We start from the raw sequence: 24922 nt of genomic DNA, 5'->3' as shown, positions 1-24922 counted from the left end.
AACCGGTTGTGAAAAGTTGTGTCGCATTGCATTCCGCGTTACAACTCACACACTCATACTAACACTCTGAGTGCTATTCATATGACACTCATATATTCCAATTATATTAGATGTAAATTAAATATAGGCTGCAAATGCATTTGACCAATTGATTGACCAATCGATATTTGACTGCGAATTCAAAACAAAATTTGCACATTTGCAATTGCCAGTTAAACTTAATAGCCATCCACGGGGGCGATAATGAGAATCCAACAAACGTCATCAAAATATGCAAATTACCAAATTATATTTCCCATTTAATTTTACAATTTTGCATTTGATTGTAAAACATAAGTCTAATGCGCGGCTTACAAACTTTCGTTATAAAAAAAAAAACAAATTGTGCATATTGCCGATTTAAAAGTCATTATTCTATCTGCTAACAAGAGAGTAGAAGTATTTTATAATGGTAATAGTGAGATGCAGTCATCTTCCATCACATGAAGGATATGTGCTATATTTCGGAACAGCAGAGTCTTTATAAGGAACTTAACGACAAAATTCCGAATAATTTTAAAATTTTTATACCCGCTACCCATAGGGTAGAAAGGTCCTATATACCTGTAGGAAATGTATGTAACAGCCAGAAGAAAGCATTTCCAATCTTATAAAGTATGTATATTGTTGATCATCTGAGACGATATTATCATGTTCTGTCTGTCCTAGAAATCAGACTCTATAAGAGATAGATAACATATATAATTTTTGTTGAAACCTAAGTTTTGAAGTGATTTTTATAACCGCTACCCATAGGGTAGAAGGGTATTATAACTTTGTGCCGGCAGGAAATGTATGTAACAGGTAGAAGGAGGCATCTCCGACCCTATAAAGTATATATATTCTTGATCAGCGTCAACAGCCGAGACGATATAGCCATGTCCGTCTGTCCGTCTGTCCGTCTGTGTGTCTGTCCGTCCGTCCGTATGAAACACTGGATCTCAGAGACTATAAGAGATAGAACTATAATTTTTTTTCGACAGCATTTGTTATGTTTGCACGCAGATCAAGTTTGTTTCAAATTTTTGCCACGCCCACTTCCGCCCCCGCAAATCAAAAAAATCGAATAACAAGCGTAATTTTAAAGCTAGAGTTCCGAATTTTGGTATATATAATAATTACTATAGTAGTTATGATTTCTGAAAATTTGGTTGCGATCAGATAAAAATTGTGGTAGTTATTAAAGAAATACTTTTGTATGGGGAAAAACGCCTACTTACTACGGGTCTTAGTTGCTTTGGCTGACAATCTGGTATATTGTGCCGTCTATGGTATATTTTGAATACGGTACTATGTCGATATACCAAATATACCATTTGGTATTTTTTTAGTATTTTTGCAGTATATTCAGTATATTTTGAGAAAATACCGCAAAATATATTTCTTTTATTCAAAATGGGTAGCGGGTATCTCACAGTCGAGTACGCTCGACTGTAGCTTTCTTATTTGTTGGTATATACAATAATAATTGCGATCAGTTACAAATTTTAGTAGTTATTAAACAAATACGTTTGTATGGCAATAATCGCCTGCAGCAATCTATGTTATAGTTTGAGTTTAGGAAATATAGATATACCAAGTTTAGGCCAAATATATACTTTTGCAGTATATTTTCGTAATATTTTTAGAATATGGTTTTATTCTGAATAGATAGCGGGTATCTCACAGTCGTGCTCGCTCCACTCTAGCTTATCTGATAACTATAATGTTAACGTTTCCAGATGAATAATTTAAAGATAAGTAACGGGTACACAGTCAATCAATCTCGACTGCAGCTTTCTTGCTTGTCTTTATTAGCATTCTATTAAATAAAGAAGATTACAATCGCAATCACATTTTAATTGAATATATGCCAACTTATTACTAACTCCTTATGTCAAATATAGTTTAAGCGTTGAAAGAGTTCGACAAAAATGAATCAAGAAGTATGAAGAAATAAATAGCTGTACTAAAACGCTAAGCTGACGCTTTGAGAAAATGCCAAGATCACGAGTCTTCAGTTTGGACTTTCATGAATATGCATGGACATAAGTTTGAAGTTAGTAAGTCAGCTTATCACGCAACTACTCTGGTAAGAAAGTAAGAATACCCCATCGCCAACGTACATTTACAGACATGTCTTAACGTGGCTAGTTTCCGACAGGTTTGCACAGGTGCGATTGCAAATTAGCAGTTGACGTCAGATGAGGGTAGACAACCATCAATTGCCTCTTCATACAACAAATTAGATAAAAGTTTCCTACTTTCTGGAGTTTGAACTGGCACAGAAACTGGAACGAGTTCTTTGCGAAACTAGATACTTTGAATGCATCGAAGTAAATGTTTTTTTTATGCATGCCAAGTAACATAATTGGCATAATACCCGACAATTGCTCTAAGCTCGAGGGTCTTATCAACAACTTCATTTATGTTAAGGTCTGTCCGTTCATGCTGCTGAGCATCCAGATCAAATTATTGGCCAGCGGCCTTGGCTATTTCGCCGCGTGTCTGAACCATTAAAATAAAATGCATATAAATGCGATCTCATCGAGCAACACCCCCGAAAAAAGGCAATAAAAAAGGCATTGCAAAAAAAAAACAGAAAACGAACAGCAGGAGGCGAGAGTCAGTCAGCTGTCACTTGCAGATATTTATTTACACTTGCTCGAATACGCATTCGTATTCGTATACACATCCGCATTCACCTTCACATTCAGAGTTCAGTTCATTAAAAAACTTGTTGCAATTTTCATACTGCAATCTGCACAAATTGTTGCGGAATTGTCAACTACGTGTACAAATTAAAATCATTTAATTGAAATCGAAATTGAAATTGTACATTTTGATTTACTCCAATTAAAATTTTATACACTCGTGCATGCACATGAGCTATGTTCGGAACAGTTCGGTCACTTTGATGCAACTATTTCGCTAATCGAGCAACTAAGACTACACGACACTTAAGACATGTCTCGTGGTATTATCTTTAAACTACACCAAATTAATATACAAGTAAGAAAGTTCTCATCGAGTGTGCTCGACTGCGAGATACCCGCAACCCATTTTGAATAAAAGCAAAATATTGCGATATTACTCTCAAAAAATATGTCACAAGAATACTAGAAAATTACCACATCGTATATTTGGTATATTGATATGGTCTTACATTGAAAATATACTATAGTGTGAAAATATACCAGGGTATATAGGGTCGGAGATGCCTCCTTCTACCTATTACATACATTTCCTGTCGGCACAAAGTTATACCCAATATTTTTGTGCATACTATTAAAATTACTATTCGCAGCTGGTGCGTCGAAAATCTAAAATAATCCTGAGCTGCAAGTAACAGTAACAAATGTTGTCAAAAAATAGTATTAGTTTGATTATTAATAGTCGGAATTGTAGAACCGTGTGATATCATTACGTCGGAGATCTTTCCTTCTGCCTGTTACATAAGTTTTCTGTTGGCATTCCTTTCTACACTATTATATATTCAATGTTTACATTATGAATAATAAATCACTTGAAATCAACACCACTAATCGAAGGTAAGCAGCCTTTAATAGGTTTTATAGCTCATTTGCAGTACTTTCATATTCTTATGTTTTTCTGTAATATTTAAATAAATAACAATTATTTATAGTCCCCAGAGTTTTTCTTAATTATTTTTACATATATAGTATCCAGGTTGTGTTGTTAATTAACACTTTTCTTAAAGTTTTTATATTTTTTAAATTTTGATTTGTTAATTAAAGACTGAACTAACTAGAAGGCCTTTTTTAATATTTTGGCATAAATTAAAATATAGCATAAATGTTACCTGAACAAAAAACTTGCATTGACTCTATTAAAAGTATCAAATTATTTTCTAGCAATGACAAAAATATCTATTACGAAATATCTTATTTATTTACACATATATCTTACTGTATAAAGAATCTGGCAAACTTTAATTACTATAGTAATGGCAACATTTGTAGAAACTTTAGTAAGATGAACCATGTTGTGGGCTGATGCAACTGCATTTTTAGTGCATACATATATGAAATACATGATGCAAAAGGAATCCATGCTAATGCCATTAGGTTGGAATGAGCTTAGTCATTAAGCAGTGGGACTACTTAAACAATTTATTTGTTTTTGTTGCGATCATTAAAAGTGCCATGATTTGCTATTGGCAAGTTCCAAAGTCTGTGCTGCCCACACGATAGCTACAAAAATCTGCGGTTTCAACTAGGACCCAAAATGCTTACTGAAATGTTCCCATAAAATTGTCCAACGACTGCTCACAGAACCAGCGAGCACTGGTCGCAATTTTTAAGCGCATTTTTAATTTATTTTCAACATTTTTACAATTCAAAAACACTTTTTGCTGCCACAGTTAGGCGAGAGTCTCGAGACTCGTTGACTTCGTCTGATGCTTTGGCTTTTGCATCAAAGTTGTAAATGTCGCGTTGAGTCGTAAATTTGAATATATAGACATATGTATGTAAGTGTGTGTGTGTGTTAGGTTATATGGTGTGTAACGACAAGCGGTGATACGAGAAACATGCCCAGTTTTTTTCCATTTTTTTAATACCCATAGTACACACGGGCATGAAGGAAGTTGAAGTTGAAGTTTTGCAGTCGAGAACGTGCGCGCCTCAAAGGCAAATTACGTTGCGCAGACGCATTTAATGAGCTGAGTTGAATTGAGTTAAGTTGAGCTGAGTTCAGCTGTTTTTATGTTTTTTTCTCGAATTGAGTATTTTCATATAGATTTTTGTTTTTGTTTCTATATAATACTATTTTTACCCCTTACCCATAGGCTATAAGGGTGTTATAACAGACAGAAGGCGTCATATCAAACACCTAAAATATATGTACATACATATTCTCGATCAGCGTCAACAACCAAATTATATATTACGAGGGTTGCTATTTATATTTCTGGCCTAATAATGAAAATGCGAATATTTATAAAAAAAAATGGATTTATTGTTTGTCTCAGTATTCTCCAGCAAGATTTATATTCTTTTGAATGCCCTCAAATCAATTGTCGAAGCACTTTTTCCACTCTGATTGAGGCACCTCCAAAACATGGTTTTTGAACGCTTTAACAGCATCTTCTGACATCGAAAATCGATGACCACGCCTTTTTTCTATGATGTGCGGATATAAAAAGAAGTCATTGGGTGTCAAGTCAGGGCTGTACGGTGGATGACCCAAGAATTTCACGTTTTGACCGCAAAAAAAGGCGCGGATTTGAGCTGGTGTGTGAGAGTTCGCGTTGTCATGGTGCGGAATGATCCATCTTTTCTTGTTCGATTTTCGAATTTCTACAAGGACTTCAGGCTTACAAATTATGGTGTACCACTCAGAATTGACCGTCCTACATTGCTTAAGCTAAACAGTCGCCACATGACCAGTTTTACCGAAGAAACAGGCGACCATTTGCTGAATAGTGCTTCCTCCACGAACAAGGTTCGTTGGATTTGGCTCGTCTTCAAAGACCCACACGGTCGATTGCTGTTTTGTTTTGGGCTCATAACCATATATCCATGATTCGTCACCTGTGACTATCTTATAAATGTCTTTTGAAGCACAGGGAATGTATTTTTCCAAAATTTCTTTGAACCAATCCACACAAGCCTTTTTTTGAGCAATTGTCAAATTGTGCGGAATCCAACGAGAACAATCCTTTTTTACGACCAGGTGTTTATGCAATATCGAATGTATTCTGGTGGAAGAAATGTCAAAGGATGCCTCTATCTAACGATATGTCACATGACGATCTAGCATTATCAGTTCACGCACGGCATCAATGTTTTCTGGCACAACGTCTGTTTTTTGACGACCTTCACAATCTTCGTCTTCCAGCGAGCATCGGCCACGATAGAATCCATTAAACCAGTATTTCACAGGACTATAGGATGGCACTTCATCGCGTTATAAAGATTAAAGTTTATCGGTGCACTCTTATCGTAATAATCCAAGTCGAAAGTTGTGAAAAATTATTGCTCGAAAGTGTTCACGAGTTAATTCGATTTTTCTGCCGAGGTAAGTTTTTGATTAATCGTTTATCGATATCAAACGTGGTCGCACATGAAAAAGTTGTATGGAGCTTTTATCGATATAAGTCCAAACTTTTTTTGGGAAATAGCCAATTGGTCTTAATATGGCTAAAAGTGACCTAGGCCAGAAACTTAAATAGCAACCCTCGTAATTATATATAGTATATGATACAAATAAAACCTTTCTGTATTGTTCTCACTCTAAATGCGTAGAGGGTATCTCACAGCACACTCGCATGTAGCTTTTATACTTTATTTTTGTTTGATTTTACCCAATGCAGTCATACATGGCTACATAGAACATAAAAGAAACTCTGACAACTTTATATTATTTTATAATCCCACAATTATGCAAATAACTGAGTATTTTATTTTAGAGATAATATACAATATATTTAACAATTTCTTGAATTAAGTATTTTCGTATAATGCATATTGTTATTTTCGTATAGAAAGTTTGCACATTATTCGTTTTAATATTTTAGCCAATTTTACTGCAAAAGATGCAGTCATACTTAATTACAGTTAAAATAAAAGAAACTCAGCAAACTTTATATTCTTTTTTAATCCTACAATTAGTTAGTGAATAAATTAAAAATATGTGCAGAAAATGACTAAACATTTTTTCTTCATTTAAATATATTTTACAAATAAGTGAGGTTTTCACTGTACTGCAGTTATTATTAAACTTCGATTGGGGTTTGCTAATATTTCTATGTTTAGCATGATGTCTTGTTATCTATCGAATTTATTATGCTGTGTCAAAGATCATCGACCGTTTTATGCATCCATTTGGCTTGACTTGAGCTGGGAAACTAGAAGCTAGGCTCTCTTTCGAAAACCACATTTTGGTTTGAGATTTCAAGCATAAAATTATAATTTACAACTTTGTTTGTGTACATTTTTTTGTAGGTTCTTGTTTTGTGGCTGTGCCGTCAAAACATAAAACAACATGAAGTCTTTTTAAGTTGATTTTTACAGCGCACAGCTGAAAGCGTAGACGAGAAGAGAGAGAGAGTTGAAGAGTTGCTGAGTTGCAGAGTTGCAAGATCCAAAGCCCTGGCCAGGGACACGTTTCGCAAGGTTCATTGCACGGCTTGTAGGGCAGCAATAATTTAATTATCTCTGCCTGTGGCTTTTCTGCAGATTGCCGCATTCATTTTTAATTTAAGCACACTTCGTTGTTGCCTTAATGCTTAAGTGTTAAATAAATCGAAAAATGTTAATCCTGCAACATGCAGTTTGATTAATAGCTTGCCATATGATATCATACTGACCTTGTAATCAGTCAGTGTTTATACTCGCTACGCATAGGGTAGAAGGGTACTATAACTTTGTGCCGGCAGGAAATGTATGTAACGGATAGAAGGAGGCATCTCCGACCCTATAAAGTATATATATTCTTGATCAGCGTCAACAGCCGAGACGATCTAGCCATGTCCGTCTGTGTGTCTGTCCGTCTGTCCGTATGAAACACTGGATCTCAGAGACTATAAGAGATAGAGCTATAATTTTTTTTCGACAGCATTTGTTTGCACGCAGATCAAGTTTGTTTCAAAATTTTGCCACGCCCACTTCCGCCCCGCAAATCAAAAAAATCGAATAACATGCGTTTTAAAGCTAGAGTTGCGAATTTTGGTAAATATAAAAATAACTATAGTAGTTATGATTCCTGAAAATTTGGTTGCGATCAGATAAAAATTGTCGAAGTTATCAAAGAAATACTTTTGTATGGGCAAAAACGCCTACTTACTAGTGGTCTTATATTTTGTTTATATTTTATATTTTGAATGCGGTACTATATCGATATACCGCATATACAATTTGGTATATTTTTAGTATTTTTCAGGATATTTGGTATATTTTTGAGAATAATACCACAAAATATATTGCATTTATTCAAAATGGGTAGCGGGTATCTCACAGTCGAGTACACTCGAATGTAGCTTTCTTACTTGTTGTGATTCTCCTTGTAAAGTTTAATTTTAATTGGTCCATATTTTAATTGGCTTTTGAAGATATAAATGTAATTATTTTGAAATATTTTGTATAATGTAAGTATTAAGTAGCAACAACTTATTTAAGTAGCAATATTCACTAGTGAAGTATTAATGCGAGAGCAATCAAAATACGATTAACAATTAAATGAACGCTGTACGTTTTAGCTTGCAAATCTATTCAGACTCAATAACGAATTGTGTCAGTTGAGTGTATGAGAAGTCGGTCAGTGTGAGAACAACAAAAGCAGAGAGGAAAGCGAAAGTATTAAGGGAAAATATGTATGACAAGAACAGGGAACGCATATGTTTACAAATGTTGTTGCTTATGTGCTTCTACTTATTGCATAACATTTGCACTCTCATTCACGACTCGATTTACAACTATGGAAATGCTCAACATCATCATCATCGTAGTCATTATCGTGTCAATGTCTTCCTTTCAGCTGCAAGTGTTTGCATTGACTGTTCAACGATAACGCACGGCACAGTGGGATATAACGCAAGACTAATCGATATAGCACTATTAAAAATAATAGTTGCTCTAACTGATATTTTCATTTTAATGACCCACACTTAGTTACTTTGAGATTACAATTTTTATTAATTTTTGTGTTTTTAGTGCAAAGTTCCACTGTGCAGCATTGGCATTATTCACCTTGAACTTGAACTGCTTTCCATTGCACTGCTTTTCCATATCTATATTTACATTTGTATGTGTGTGTCTGTCGTAGTTTACATTTACACATGTTTGCATACATAGTAGAGGAATATATATACAAGTATGAATATATCTAAGGGTGGCCCCAGGGGCTACACAAGCGCAACGAAAAATGCATATGAAGAGAAAAATTTGCAACTGAGTAATTGTAGATACTTAAATTCTACATGCACAAATCATTAGCAATAATTCCACGTTAGTGATAAACGTCTGGGCATTATACGAATGATTTACACTTAGATCCAAGTATTTTTTTATAGAAATTATATGCTTGTTTAATGTTAACTATTAATTGGACAATTGATTCTTAAGTTAGTTGCCCCTTATGCAAAACAGTCGAAAGCGTTGCAAACAATTGGCTGCTCTTTTATGGGTGCTAAAATGCCGCCCACAATTCGTGTGGGATGCTAGCCGAAAATTGGCAAAAGGCAAAAAATATATGCAATACACAACAGTTTAAGTTTGTACAGACAAATTGGCGGTGCCATTTTGATTGAAGGCATTTCAAGAGCATTGCCAAGAAAATGTTTGCAAAGTTTAGTGCACCACAATTTTGCCACGCTCCGAGAGTGTCGCCTTCCCCCTCCCCCACCCAAAAAAAAAGAAATAAATAAAAAATATCGAACACATGAAGCAACGCACACACATTGATTTTCATTGCTTTTTCATGAGCTTTTTTATCAGCTTGTCAATTTGTATCCCGAGACTTTCTCGACTCCGTTCAATACAACACAAATTACACGCCACATTATAAGACAATAAAGCACGTAGCACCGGGTGTCTGTTCACTATTTAGTTCCGGCCAGCTGGTCTGGTCCGGCTGCAAAGGACTTTTCGCCAGATACTCAAACATGTCTGACCAATGGAAAATTAATTTTCACACACTCGACACTCAATAAAAACACAAATTGACAACATGGCAGAAGCTACTTTATTTTTTTCCAAAGGGTCTCGATACATGCGGAACTTAGTAGCAGACATTTACTTAATATGTGTACAAAAAATAGATAAGGGAAACTATGTTATTTTTTTTTTAATTTGTAAAATTTCCCAGCATTTACAAAAATAAGTACATAGTTTGTAATTCTGATTATTATAATTTTACTTTACAAATTTGAATATGATTTAATGGTCCATTAAGTTTATATTCTTGATCAGCGTCAACAGCCGTGACGATATAGCCATGTCCGACTGTCTGGATAAAAGTTGTCGAAGTAATTTGAAAAATACTTTTGTATGCCAAAAATCGCTTACTGCGATCGGGTTTTAGTTGCTTGGCTGACAATTTGGCATATTTTGTATACCAAAAATAGATTTTGGTATATTTTCCGCACTGTTTTGCCTTTATTCAACTATAACTTGTGAAGAATAATAACATTAAAATTAAAGAGAACAACATAAATTTTATGGCAATTATTTTTAGAAGGCAGATAGGCTATAGGAAATTGCACGTCATTAGCAGATTCTATACTATTTTTGATCTTTTGCTGATATTTATTTGTAAAAAATGCTAAATTTAGAAATAATAATATAATTATTAAAGATATAATGATTTTTGATCAGCATTAAGAGTCGTATAATGTATAAGAGCTTTCTGTCTGAATTTTACAGAGGCACTAACAACTTAAGCTACAGAATGTGAAATAAAATTAAATTAAAGCATTCATTTTATGTATTCTACCTCTAGTTTAATTGATTCAATCACACTTTCTTTTTTTGGTATATTCATAACAAAAATAGTTCTTAGAATTATTTCAAACATTATATTTTACCCACAATAATTTACGCTGCAATATTTCGTGGAAACTTTCGGTCAATTTAATAAATGTTTGTAAATTAGAGTGCATTTTGTATTCAAATCGAAAATCAACAATTTAATTGGATAAATAAATGTTTGCACAGAAGCCCTTGATAAAAAAGGGTATTTAAACCAAACATTAAAGTCGGGTACAAAAGTTGGCTGGCATTTGTTTATAGCACAAACTCACACCCTATCAGTCACTCACAATCACACTCACACTCATACTGACAACAAACAACAGCTGTCTGGGGTGTGCTTAGTCCCCTTACTCTCCCGCTCTCTTCTTGGCATGGGCGATGCATCGCCTCCCTCTATCATTCCCCCGCCCGCGCTTTGCCCACAAGCAATGGCACGTGTAAGCAATTTTCTGCTATACTCGACAACAAATGCAATATTTGCAGTTCGCTCTCTTGCGGCGTTGGCTCTATTCGCTCTCATTCTCTCTTGGTATCTGCCGCTCTCAGTTGACTAATGTACTGAGGCATTTGAATGCTCTCTGTCAATTAAGACTTTTCGCTATTGCTGTGCTGCCTTGGCAACAAGTGTAACGCAGCAGAAAAATAGAAAAAAAAAACTAAACAATACTGCGCACAAAATGCTCTTTGGTCGTAATTTAATTTATGCTCGCTTCGGCCAAAGAAAGGGGCAATGATTTTCATATTACGCATACGCAGCGTGTGCAAGCATGTTTCCGCAAAGAACCTTAACCAATAGTGTGAGGTGTCTCCAAGGCACATTGAATAATTTATTAGCAGTAGCCAGCCGTTGATAAGCCTTGGGCCTATTTCGGGGAAACGCACTAAATTGACACATTATGCAGATAATTTCTGAGTTAATTGCCTTCATTTTGGCTAATATTTATGTGGCACCTGCGGCTGTATCAGCCTCCACTTGCAATTGTGATTTAAGTATGCTGAACTGATACTTTAATTCTTTTATATATTTCTATAATTCATTCATTGCTTAAATACTCCTCAATAATAATCGTTTAGCAACTTTGTAATCAAGTTTCAGCTCTTGAAGCTCACTCTAATTAGACGCACATTTTAATTCACATAACATGTCGCCTATCATAAATTATATCTTTATAGCCCACAGTTATCTAAGCAGATCTGGTTTTTCTATTACTACTACAAATATATGCATTTCAGGGTATTGAAACTCGGTCACAGCAAGTGTAACGCATTGAGTAAAACGTGACTTTTCACGTTTCGAAAGGGTGCCACTTGATTTCAAAGTCAAAGTCTGCCCACTTGTCTGGCCCTTTGTTTGTTTGATTTAGTCTGCTAGTTGAATAACTCAGAGTCTCAAACATTTGCTATAAATAGAAATATCGTAAGAGTATTTAGTATGCGGTAAAGTAAAGTTTTTAATTATTTTTTTTTTGTGTGCTCAGCTTAATTGATTCATTGACGCGTTGTTCAGGATTTACCAGTTTTTGGCTAAATGTGCTCAAATGCAATTTAAATGTCAAATAAAGATATATTTTATGTATCTCATAAGTTGATCCATGATGACGTCCTGCAAGGTAAACTTGTAATTTACAAAAAAAAATTGTTAAAACCAAATACTTATATTTCGAAAACTTGTTGCTATAGTTAACTTAATACCAAGATATTTTAAAATACATCTAAACAGAAAAAGAAATTCATTTCTAAAATCAAGAACATTCTCCTTAAGAATTCTATTCTTAAAATAAAACCAGCACAACTTGTTAAAACTAAATTCTCTAAATAATACCAAAAAAAAAGTTTTCATCTAGATTGGAATGTTTTCGTTGATAGCTTAGTTAGTTGAGCTGTCGGGAACCATTCCTCAAATGAGTAATTAAACAAATAAATATAATATTAATGATATAAAAGAAATACTTTACTAACTTGTTATTTATTTGCGTATATTCGTATAGGTAAATCCCATAGCACTTTGCATAAATCAGATATAATACATTTTTTTGCTGTGAAACTTCCCCGTGTTTTGGACACTTAACACATTAAACACGGCGATAAAATGTGGTGTGATGTGGCATAAATATGCATGTTCGGAGCAGATCAAAGTGTTGCGGTAATGATATTTAAAATTGAATCAGAAATTGATGCATGCCAAGGGTTGGTCACCAGCAAATCCGAAAAAAAGGAAATCAATTGGCAGAGTGTTATTTAAAGGACACGGGCGTCATATCAACTGATTTATATCAGAGTCACAGCAATTAACGCGAATGTAAAGGGCGGCAATAAAAACCGGGAAACGGAACCAAACAACAACAAAGCAAAGACAAAACGAAGCCAAGCCAAAAGCAATGAAATGAAAGACAAAAAATCAACGCTAGCTGCGATATTTTTGGTGCTTTTCATTCCTAATTTTACGAGCGTCAAACTCATGCGATGCCAAAATGTAGAAAAGAAAACCTTTCTGCCAAATAAATATGTTTGTTGGAGTTCGAGTTGTACTTGCAGTTGTCTAGTTGCTATTTCTTGTTGTTATTGTTGTTGTTGTTGTTGTTGTTGCTGTTGCTGCACAAGTTGAACGTCGTCATCAACGTCAACGTTTTGGGGCGCTCGTAAAAAAGCGCAAAGGAACATTTTACGATGCCACAGTCTAGCAAGCATTTGGCGTCTGTCTATAAGACGAATTACCGCTAAAACAGAGAGAGATGGAGAGAGACAGAGAGGGGGAGAAAGGCAGAGATAGAGTGACGAAGAGCAGCTGGCAACTTCAACTCCATCAGGCGACTATCGGAATCAGGTATGAAATTAGTGAGTGAACAGTAGCCAGACTTTCAAATGGCCTGCTGGCTACTTAAGCCGAAACTGAAGCCAACACCAAAGCTGAGGCTGAAGCTGAAGGTGAAGCTAAAGGTAATGCCGAAGCCAATTGCCAATTGACGTTAATGGCAGGCAGTGTCAGTGGCAAAGAACTAACATGGAAGAGAAGCATGTGTCACAGGTTCGACTCATTCGCAAGTTGCACTTACGACGACACGTCACGTTTGCAATACTGACAAACGGTCCGCTTAACTGATAAGCCAACCACCACTAAGCACCGAAGGCTTATCAAAGTAGAGAAGGGCATTCTGTTTGCCAGCTTGTGCAATGCAGTCACAGAGCTGATTATCAATGTCGCCGATAAGTGATAAGCGCACATGTGCATTTGAAAGTGAAATTTACCAAGCAACGTGAGCTGCCCTTGTCATCGACGTTGTATTACAAACATAGCGACACAGTGGGGACGAGACTTCAAAGTATTTGTACTAGATACTCGACTAGGGCCACTGACAATGTCACTGCATTTCATTAAATTCCACAAATTTACTTTTTATACCCGCTACCCATAGGGTAGAAGGGTATTATAACTTTGTGCTAGCAGGAAATGTATGTAACAGGTAGAAGAAGTATATATATTCTTGATCAGTCAACAGTCGAGACGATCTAGCCATGTCTGTCTGTCAGTCTGTCCGTATGAACACCTAGATCTCAGAGACTGTAAAAAATAGAGCTATATTTTTTTTCGACAGCATTTGTTATGTTTGCACGCAGATAAAGTTTGTTTCAAATATTTTCCACGCACACTTCCGCTCCCGCAAATCAATTGCAATTTTTAGTATTTTTGTAGTATTTTCGGTATATTTTAAAAATAATATCGCAATATTTTGCGTTTATTCAAAATTGGTAGCGGGTATCTCAAAGTCGAGCACACTCGACTGTAGCTTTCTTACTTGTTTATGACAGAATTTGTTATGTTTGCACGCAGATCGAGTTTGTTTCAAATTTTTGCCACACCCACTTCCGCACAAATTGACAAAACTCGAAAAACTAGCGTAATTTTAGAGCTAGAGTATCGAGTTTTGGTATATACAATAATAACTATATTCTTTGTGAAGTTATTAAGAAATACTTTTGTATGGGAAAAACGCTTACTTATTAGGAGTCTTCGTTGCTTTGGCTGACAATCTGGTATATTTTGCACTCTATAGTATATATTGAATGTAGTGCCATATTAACATACCAAATATAACATTTATAACACGTGGCCTGAGTTTTTGTCTTACAAAAAACTTTCATTATATTCCTAAATCTCCTATATTTTTATTAGTGTTTGTTGAACAAAATTTAAAAATAATCCGTTCTTTGGTTTTCAAATCACACTTGCATTCAAATCCACACACCATACTAAATTTGTTTTTCTGTGACTATAACCAGTTGACAGTCTTAAAAATAATCCTTCAAGGCATCAAATTCAAAAACTTTTAACTGAAAATAAAACTATTTTATGGGGCAAACGAATTAATTGAATAATTCATCTTTTGAAATGTTAGAGAATTGCTAGAATTTTTTGATAATAAAAAAAACTTTTTTTTCATAAACCAATTTTTGGTCGATATTTTGTTAATCGCATGCATTGTATTTCTTATATTTAAAACATGGAAGAAAGATTTTAACCCCTTAGCAAAAAAGGGCCAAATTATGCCGGGAAATACAACAAATATACCGAAAGGTATATTTGCTATAGTGATGATTGAATTTTCAATCATATAGATACAAACATATAATGAAGATTATATACATCTAGAAATAATCAAAATGATTTTAGTGGCAAATTAAAAATGGGTGTGATGATTTCAGTTACTACGTAAGATGCTAAGTTGTTGATAGAATTTCTTGCATTTTGTTAATGTTTTTATCGTAGCTTATTATTAATGACAAGTCATTTGCGCTCGCCTTTAAAATAACACTGATATTATCAACTTGGCAGTGGAGGTGTCTAGAAGTTAAATTACATTTTCTAAAATTGTAAAAGAAAATATAGACCAAGACCAGGAAAGAATCACGCACACACGTCTAAAAATAAAATTGCGACTGGGCCTGATAGTCATCGGGAAAGTTTCCTTTCAATTTGCGGTGTTATTTATGGCGAATTTTAGGCGGGAGATTTCAGAAAAAATAACACTTCATTTAGTCCCAACACTGCAGAGGCGTCAAGAGATTATTTAAAGATGAAATAAATTCTGTACTTGAATTGAAGCTGAACTGTTTTAAAACGTTGCACTTTTGATCCAGTGCCAATTACCTAATATGGGATTACAAATTGTTCACAATTTATACACAATACATCGAATTTGTAAAAGTAAAATGATATATGTATAATAAGTGAGCACTTGACGTAGTTGACATCAAAACAAATTAGAAACAAAGGTTTATGGCCAAGCGACCATAATATAATATATTGTATATATTTATACAAATATTGGTAAACGTATTTTCTATGAATTACTGTCACACTACGGAATTTGGCTAATTGTTATTAAGTAATTGGAGAGTCACAGAAAGCCTTTGAAATCTTCACAAGGCGCCGACAAGCGACAACAACATAGCGACGTGTGAATGCATGAAACGTTTTCAATGAAAACCTGATACTTAAGCAGTTGGTATGCTTGGCACGTGTAATCCATAAACAGTTTACATACTTGGTATCTACGCGTGCTAAAAAAAATATAAAGTAACACCAGCAGTGCATGAGCTGGGTCTGGAGAGGGGAATGCGAATCAGAATTGGGCTGGATTGAGTGGAAAGTGACGCCCCTTTTTATACCCGCTACCCATAGGGTAGAAGGGTATTATAACTTTGTGCCGGCAGGAAATGTATGTAACAGGTAAGGGGAGGCATCTCCGACCCTATAAAGTATATATATTCTTGATCAGCGTCAACAGCCGAGACGATATAGCCATGTCCGTCTGTCCGTCTGTGTGTCTGTCCGTCTGTGTGTCCGTCCGTCTGTCCGTATGAACACCTAGATCTCAGAGACTATAAGAGATAGAGCTATAATTTTCGACAGCATGTGTTATGTTTGCACGCAGATCAAGTTTGTTTCAAATTTTTGCCACGCCCACTTCCGCCCCCGCAAATCAAAAAAAGCGAATAACACGCTAGAGTTCCGAATTTTGGTATATATAATAATAACTATAGTATTTATGATTTCTGAAAATTTGGTTGCGATCAGATAAAAATTGTCGAAGTTATTAAAGAAATACTTTTGTATGGGCAAAAACGCCTACTTACTAGGGGTCTTAGTTGCTTTGGCTGACAATCTGGTATATTGTGCCATCTATGGTATATTTTGAATGCGGTACTATTCCGATATACAAAATATACCATTCGGTATATTTTTTAGTATTTTTGCAGTATATTTGGTATATTTTGAGAAAATACCGCAAAATATATTTCTTTTATTCAAAATGGGTAGCGGGTATCTCACAGTCGAGTACACTCGACTGTAGCTTTCTTACTTGTTTAGTTGATTACACTGACAAAAGCGATTTGCATTTTTCAAGAGTTCAAAATAGTGAACTGTGGAGTCTATTATTATTCTACACTGAAAAGCTTATGTTTAAATTTCTTGTAATATCTAACAACAAGTAAGTGTGTTCGACTGTGAGATACCCGCACCCGATTTTCAACAAAAATCAAACCGAAGTCGAAAATTGAAATATCGATACATTCTACATTAAAAATATACCATAGAATACGAAATATACCAAATTATCAACCTCAGACCCGATTGCAGTAAGCGTTTTTTGTCATACAAAAAAATTTCTAAATTTTCAGAAATCATAAATATTGTAGTTCTCCTGCACATGGAAATTATAATATCCTTTTACCCTAAGTATTTTCACGCTTAAATATTCTTTTTGTTTTCTCAGATTTAACATTTTTTCACTACTTATTTTTTAAGTGTACTCTCGATAAAAATAATATGGAAAGCGGTATGAGATGGTAATAGCTATTTTAGTTTTGCCTTCCTTCTTTCCCTATCAGCAAGTTGGGCGTGTGAGTTTTGTTTGTTCAGTTTCGATTGCAACGATGGGTCGACCTTGATATTCAATTACACATAAACGATTTAATTTTATATAGAAGCATTTTGGACTCTGATAAAAAATGTCAAAGTAATAAAGTAAGCTTCAGACAATTTCAACTATTTTTAAAAACAACTTTAATGATTCATATATTATTAGAACCAGCAACTAATAAAATTTTAAATAACACTAAAAATCAGCAGACAATGTTGCCATAATTTGACAAACGTTAGAGAAACATTTACTTATACTTGCAGTATATTATTTTTGCTTAAATTCTTTGCATATGGCAGCCGCAATCAATTTAGAAAGTGCCAGCTAAATAATCACAAGGAATGCAAAACTATTAAAGAAAAAATTCTTTGAATATATGGGGATATTAAAGTGACGTTTATAGGCAGACAGACGACAAGACACGCCAAAAACAATAGAATTTTAAAAGAATTTAACGAATAACTAAAATAATTTGCAGAGACCAGCTTTTAGTTGTAAACAAAATATATGGCATTGAAATTCTGGAAGTTAAGAAATCAAATAAAATATGTATTCAGAATAATTGGTTCTTTCCCATATTTTTTCATAAATTTAAATTTATTATTATTGTGATTACTATCTGAGCAAATTCCATGTTGATTGCCATTTACATAAGCATCAAGTTCGACGTACAATGTAGAAAATTGTGTGTGTTTGAAAAGTTGTTCTAAATTGTACTTACGTAGAGTGTCGGCAAATAATTACACTTGTTTGTTGTAACCCGACACCCGAGACCCGACACTCGACACCCGACACATCGGGAGACAGACTCGTAACAGTGCTGTGATGATAAGCCCAAAGCCAAGGGAACAAATTGATAAGAGAACAATGGGCCAGGCCAGAGAAATGAACAAAAACTAAATAAATGAAAAATTTGCTACCCTAACAAGAGTTAATCAGCTGGAGCTTGCAACTGGTCTCCATGAACAAAGCCGTATCTAATCTTAGCTCATTTGTATCCCACCATAAAGTTTTGAAGAATGACTTCCAGTCGAAATGTTAGTTGTACAGCTAAATAATATATATAGAGAGAGAAGTATATGTATATTTGCGATCGTAAAAACAAATCGACAGCGCAAGCTTGTTATTTTCCATAATAAAAATAAAAAACTGTATAAATGCATGCAAAAATTACGCTTAAAGGGGGTTGGCTTGGGTTGGGGGTTCTATGTGGATATGTTCAAGTGTGGCACGAGTTTAACCCAAAAGTATTACACAAGTTCAAGTGAATTACGACTACAAGGAGATGACGACGACGGTAAGAACGAGACTGAGAACGACAACGACGACGATTACGAAAATGACGATGATGAAGGCCAGCAGCGGGGTTGAGATGTTAACAATGACGAAGACGAAGAGAACAACAAAAGCGAGACTTGTTCTTCATGTATAAGAGTATATAAGTCGTAAAGTTGCTGGTAAATGACAAACGTTTTAATTTTGAGATTAAAACTGCTTTCGTGACAAGCTTAACAAGCTTAACTTGGCTAAAAGCAGCTAAGGGATAAGCGCAGCTAACTTCCGCCTTCCGCGGCTGTGTCAAGGATGCATTCCCATCCTCATTCCCATCCTCATCTTCATCACGATTCCCATGGCAAGGTTCCCTCGTAAAACTTTTGCCATGCGACATGCACTTTTATTAGCGTTTACTGCATTTCTTGACGAATGTTCCCTGGATAGAGTATCCAGTCAGTGCTTTTCTGTAAATGAGCTAGAGCTAAAAGAAAACAAAGCTGGAGTAAAATAAAGAAGGTGGCATAAACGTAAAGGTAAACTAAGCTACGCTAAGCGTTAGTGAGCTGCAAGATTTAGTGCAAGCCAATGAATACCAAATGTGAATGTGAATGTGAATGCGAATACGAATGCGGCTTGGAGTTGGAAAAGGGAAAGGGCCACGACGACAACTGAATAATTGATTTTAATGTCGTGATACTCCATATTTACCGATTTAAGGCTCGTGGCATTCAAGATCAAAGAAGATTTCCCAGATTCTCAGCAAATCTACCGTTGCGGTCTGCTGCATGCCGCCTGTGTCTTGCCTCATTTGAATGATTTTTCTGTTCTCTCCCTCTTACTAACAAATTTTGGACAATTTGCTTGCATCTTCTATTTGTCTTGTTTTCAACGTTTCACATTACGTTCGACAATTTGCTGCTGTTTGCCTCATATGCCACTTTGCTCCTTAAAACTCCTTCCTCTTAGTTCCACACAATCGTCTTCGTCTTCGTCGTCGAGTTCGTCAGAGCTTCGTGTTTGCATGCTGCACATTTTCAACAGCCATTTTGTGGATATTTCGATTTATTATTTTTTATTGTTGTTACGTTTTACGACTTTTCCGGCTGCCAGAATTCTCATTCTCTCCACCGGATGCTGCATCAATCCAACAGATATTCTAAAGATATTGCCACTCCGTTGTTTTACGGCCCTTTTTGTTCGTTCTCATTCTCAAACTCGTGCTCACAACTGTCCTACAATCTCATGACTGACTGTAGTCTAGTCTTTCAGTCATCACACAAATTCCTAGCCAGTGTTTTTTTTTTTTTTTTTTTGCTTAAATTAATTTTACAAGTTTTAGTCGGCGTCAATCCAGAATTTCTGAATAATTGTTGAAGATTCAAATATATGCTTTTCATGCATGTTAAATTCAAAATAATTAAAAATGTATGCATAATTAACTTTAAAAAATTAAATAATATTCATCTACTAAATTTATTATTTTTTAAATTTTATGTAAAATGGTGTATTCCATCCTTTAGAAAACAATATGTAAACTCTAAGAATACAATAGGTCAAATGTTGAATTAGATTTTTTCATGCTCAAGGTCAATTTAAATAACTCATAAAAATTTTTAAAATATTTATAATTTTACAAGAACTATATAAACGATACACAGAATAGAAAAGACGTGGAAATAGACGTGGAAAAACAAAAATTAAATTGTGTTTAATAACGTTTCGATATTCAATAAAATAAACTGGAGACAAGATTTTAGTCTATAGTCATTTTTTTTAGATAAAAAAATGTTTTTTTAAGATTGAAAAGTTCTCAAATTTAAGGTTTTTATTCATATTTCATTTAGTTGTATTTACAAACTAAACAAATAATATGATTCGCTTCATTTCAATGTATGTTTGGTTTTATTTACTTCAAGCATAAAATTTTAGTGAATCTAAAATAAAAATATTAATAATAGAAATGAAGTAAAAGTGCTTACATATGTACATACATAATATGTTAGATAAGCTTGGCCATTGAAGCAATCGCATCTGTTAAAGTCAGAAGCAATGCGGCTCTCTAAATAAAGGCCGAGCAAAGGCTGCAATTGGTACAAGGTTGTATGCATATACATGCTCTTCATGCATTTACCAACAAGTATATATACATATAGACATATAAAGGCTTCTCCTGTGATGCTCTTGAGAATGAGTTGCAGCAGCCACAACCGCCCCAGTTGAGGCAACAACAACACGAGGCACTTCGTGTTGCATGCAAACTCGTAAAAAGGCGCAAAAAACGACGATGGAAAACTTTGCTAACGACTTAAGCGAGGACGTAAAACGAGGACGAAGTCCTGTGAGCACAAAACCTACGAAAAAAAATATATGTATAAAGACTTCGGATGCTGCAGTGAGAACGAACAGAAAGAGAGCGAGAGAGAGAGAGAGATTCGAATGGGCGCTAGCTGCACTTTGCACAGTAATAAAAGTAATAATACCAACACCAATCCAACTATATAACCACATATACCATATATATACACCGATACATAGCTGTATTTCTTACTATCCACACACAAATATTATATAACTTACTGTACATAGAGCTAGAGCTGTCTTTGTCGTGCGCAGAGAGTCGCAGTTGGATCCCGTTTATGCGCGTTAATGGCATCGTTTACTGGCTAACTGCAAATGTGCTTCTAAATGGGAGTGGCGCTATTCGGTGCACGATGTTGTTGCAACTGCAACTGCAACTGCCACTCGTTGTGGCATCAATGCACTAGCCATCAATGAGGTGGGCGTTGCCAAATAGTCATTCTACCAATTATCATAAAACTCAAGATGACGCCAAATATTAGCATCACTTTCTCTAATGATTCGAATATTAACAAAAGGATATATTGTAAGAAACACATTATGTGTTTTATATTCTAAACAATGTGAAGAAAAGAAAGCCTTATATAGTACGAAAACTTGTATCCTCAATTTTAGCAAATAATTGCTTTCATATATAGATTATCTATATATTATTATTTTTTAACAATATTAATTAAGAATATTTCAATTTATAAGAAACAAGTTCTTCAATGAGGCCAGGACTTAATAATGTATTGAAACACATTCTCTCGCTATATTTCTTTATGTCGAATAACGATTACATATGAATATTACCTGATAAATGTAGTATATTTTAATATATTTAGTAAGTTTTCATACTACATATTTAAAATACCTAAAATTGGTGCACATTTTAGCTCGAATTTTTTTTTTCCTAATTTAGCTTAGAATGTTCATATCTTCATATCTTACATATATTAAATTGTGGTTTTAACATTTAAACAGATACATTTCGAATTCTTTATTCTTTTACTTTTTGCCAATAAAGTTAAATACTAAAAGGAATACCTTTTACAGATGCATACAATATTAATTGTTGTATAGTCGTAAATTTAATTTATTTATGTGTATTCTAAATATGTGATGGTAGTAAACACTAACTAATAGGGACTTGATTTAATACTAAATTAAATAGTTCAGTGCTTTATTTAATTGTTTTTTGAGTTATAGATGCATATGATACGAATCCATTGAAAGTATTCTCGGCATATAATATGACTTCATTGATAGTATTCTCGGCATTTAAAATTCAAATCTCCATAAGAGACGATTTAAAATTTGGTATTCAAAGTGTTTTTTGCAAGATAATTGAAGTTTAATTTTTGTTATTTAGGTCATGAAATATTAGTTTAACTCATTTGCATAAACTATTAAAATAATTAATAAGTAATTTCAAATGAAATTGATTGGATTGACCAGCGATAACTACGAATAAAATGGGTAGCGAAATCATGGGAACTAAACTGTCCGCTAAACCGCAATGCAAAACTAATATAAACTCTAAACAACACCAGCAACGAACATGCGACATTTGAATTGTGTGGGCAATAAACGTGCGATCATTCTAATTGGCCAATTAATTGGCTTGCACTGATGTTGTTGTTGAGCCAACAATAAATCAATTTATAAAATTTATATGCGGTTAATAAAATAATTTTTATGCATAAAATGCAAATGCCGCAGAGCCAATAAAACTGCACACACATTTACAAATGGCTTAATTACTAAATTAAAGCAGCAAAGAAGCAACAACAGCAACCACAACAACAGCCATGATGACAGCGACATAATATAACATATATGCAGCCAACCAATACAAGCATATACAACTACATAAATACATGCATGCACACATGTATACAGCGTAGATCATGTAAACTAAACAAAAGCAACAGTAACAACTGCAATAAGCTCGCCAACAACAGCAACAAACATAACAGCTACACACGCAAAGCACAAAACATGTTTCACACGCACACACACACACACACTCACACACACACACACACATATTCACAGTGTTTCGGGTGTGTGAGTGAGAGACTCGAACGCAGCGCTCGCCAATGCAAAACGTGCTCCACAAGCCTCGCAGCGCCAACTACAACCACTTCCACTACCACAGCACAACAGTTGCATGCAACAGCAACAGAGCAACATCAAACACGAAAAGGAGAAGTGAGGAGAAGAGAAGAGCAGAGAGAAACATAATAAAACGACCAATGACTATGAAGCTCCGCCTACTACGGAAACTACCGACGGATGACGACGATGACGACGTCGCGACGGCAACGCAGCTGCTGCTATTTGTTCTCGTCTCTTGTTGTTCTTGCTGTTGTTGTTGTATAGGTAAAAAGAAACGAGCAAAAAAAAAAAAAACGTCAGATGAAGAGAAGAACCAAACACTGCATAATTGGCATAACGAACATAGCAGAGGAACAATAACAACTAAATCGACCAGAAGATTAAACTGAATACTTTGAGATGAATTCAAACTACGTACATTTCTGCATATGTTATGTTATACTATACTTAATATAGCTTATGCTATGCTAAAAATAGTTGATACTTTATATATGGACTGATACATAAAATATCAACTATAATTATAGGAAGTACATACATGTGTACAATGTGATAGAGTACATAAAAAGAAATAGCTTCAATTCTTTTCAAAGAACCGATTTATGTTTTATGTCTTTTCCGAATGAAGCAGCTAATAAATATTCAAATAGGAAAAAATATCACTTAAATATAAGATACTGGTCAAAGCATGAATTTTATAAATCAGAAATACATTTTTGAATACTTTGAAATGTTTTGATATAGAAATATAACCAGTCCATACATAAAGTATCAACTATAATATAGGAAGTACATTTATTTGTTCATTGTAATAGTGTACATATAAAGATATAGTTTCACTTCTTTTTAAAGTACGGATTTATGTTTTATGTATTTGCTGAAGGAAGCAACTGAGAAATAATAAAATAGGAAACTCATCACAGCATAAATTTCCTAAATTACAAATACATTTTTAATACTTTGAAATTTTTTCCTATAGAATATAGAATTTTTATATAGCTAAGATAATCGCAAAATTCAATTGCAGAGATCTAAAAAAAAGTTACACAACTAACTCGGGCATTTAATCGTAGATGTCATTCATTTTCTATTACAATATACTTTCTTAAAATTGCAAAATTTCAAAGAAAAGTCGAGAAATGTCCAACTATAAAGTATGTATATAAATTTACTTTTATGCATATCGATTTATAATTTCAGCGCCAACTAACTGTTTAATAGTATTTATATAATTTTAGCAACTACAAAGAAAATAGCAAAAATATTGATAGAGTTGTTTGCAATTAAACTGGGTATTAGCATCAAATCAAGAATATAAAAATCCATCATATAATAATAACAAACGTCTATTATATCTCAACATCCCTGCTGTTAGATTTATATTCGATTATTCACACGGGCTGTCAACCTTTTCCGCTTTGCTGATCTCAACTGTATCTGCCATTTGTTTGGCTCCAGACATTTTTTTTTTTCGTCGTATTGTATTACAAATTCTGTCGACGTTTTTACCGTCATGTTTACACTTAGATCACTCCGAGCTGCGTATCCATTGCATTTTAATTGGTGGTTTCTCTTTGTACATTCCCCTCATTGTTTGGTGTGCGTTTGTTTTTTCTTCAATGGCCGCTGTTGACGAAGCGTAAAAATCGCGTACGCTGCTGAAAGGGTAAATATAATTATCAGTGGGAAATTGCGTATACGACATAATGGACGGTAATTGTTTAAAGTTTCATTCGAATTGTATTTATTTAT

At 34.4% G+C, this 24922-nt stretch overlaps 1 protein-coding gene across 4 annotated transcripts in view; it reads left to right on the top strand.

Moving 5' to 3' along the window:
- The window catches only part of LOC117576536 (protein doublesex), a 54438-nt gene that overhangs the window by 16484 nt on the left and 13032 nt on the right, over nucleotides 1–24922 (top strand). The gene's annotated exons all lie outside the window — the stretch shown is intronic.

Source organism: Drosophila albomicans, chromosome 2R (genome assembly GCF_009650485.2).
Source record: "Drosophila albomicans strain 15112-1751.03 chromosome 2R, ASM965048v2, whole genome shotgun sequence".
NCBI lineage: Eukaryota > Metazoa > Arthropoda > Insecta > Diptera > Drosophilidae > Drosophila > Drosophila albomicans.
The sequence above is the reverse complement of the archived record's forward strand: the minus strand, read 5'-3'. Positions and strand labels throughout refer to the sequence as shown.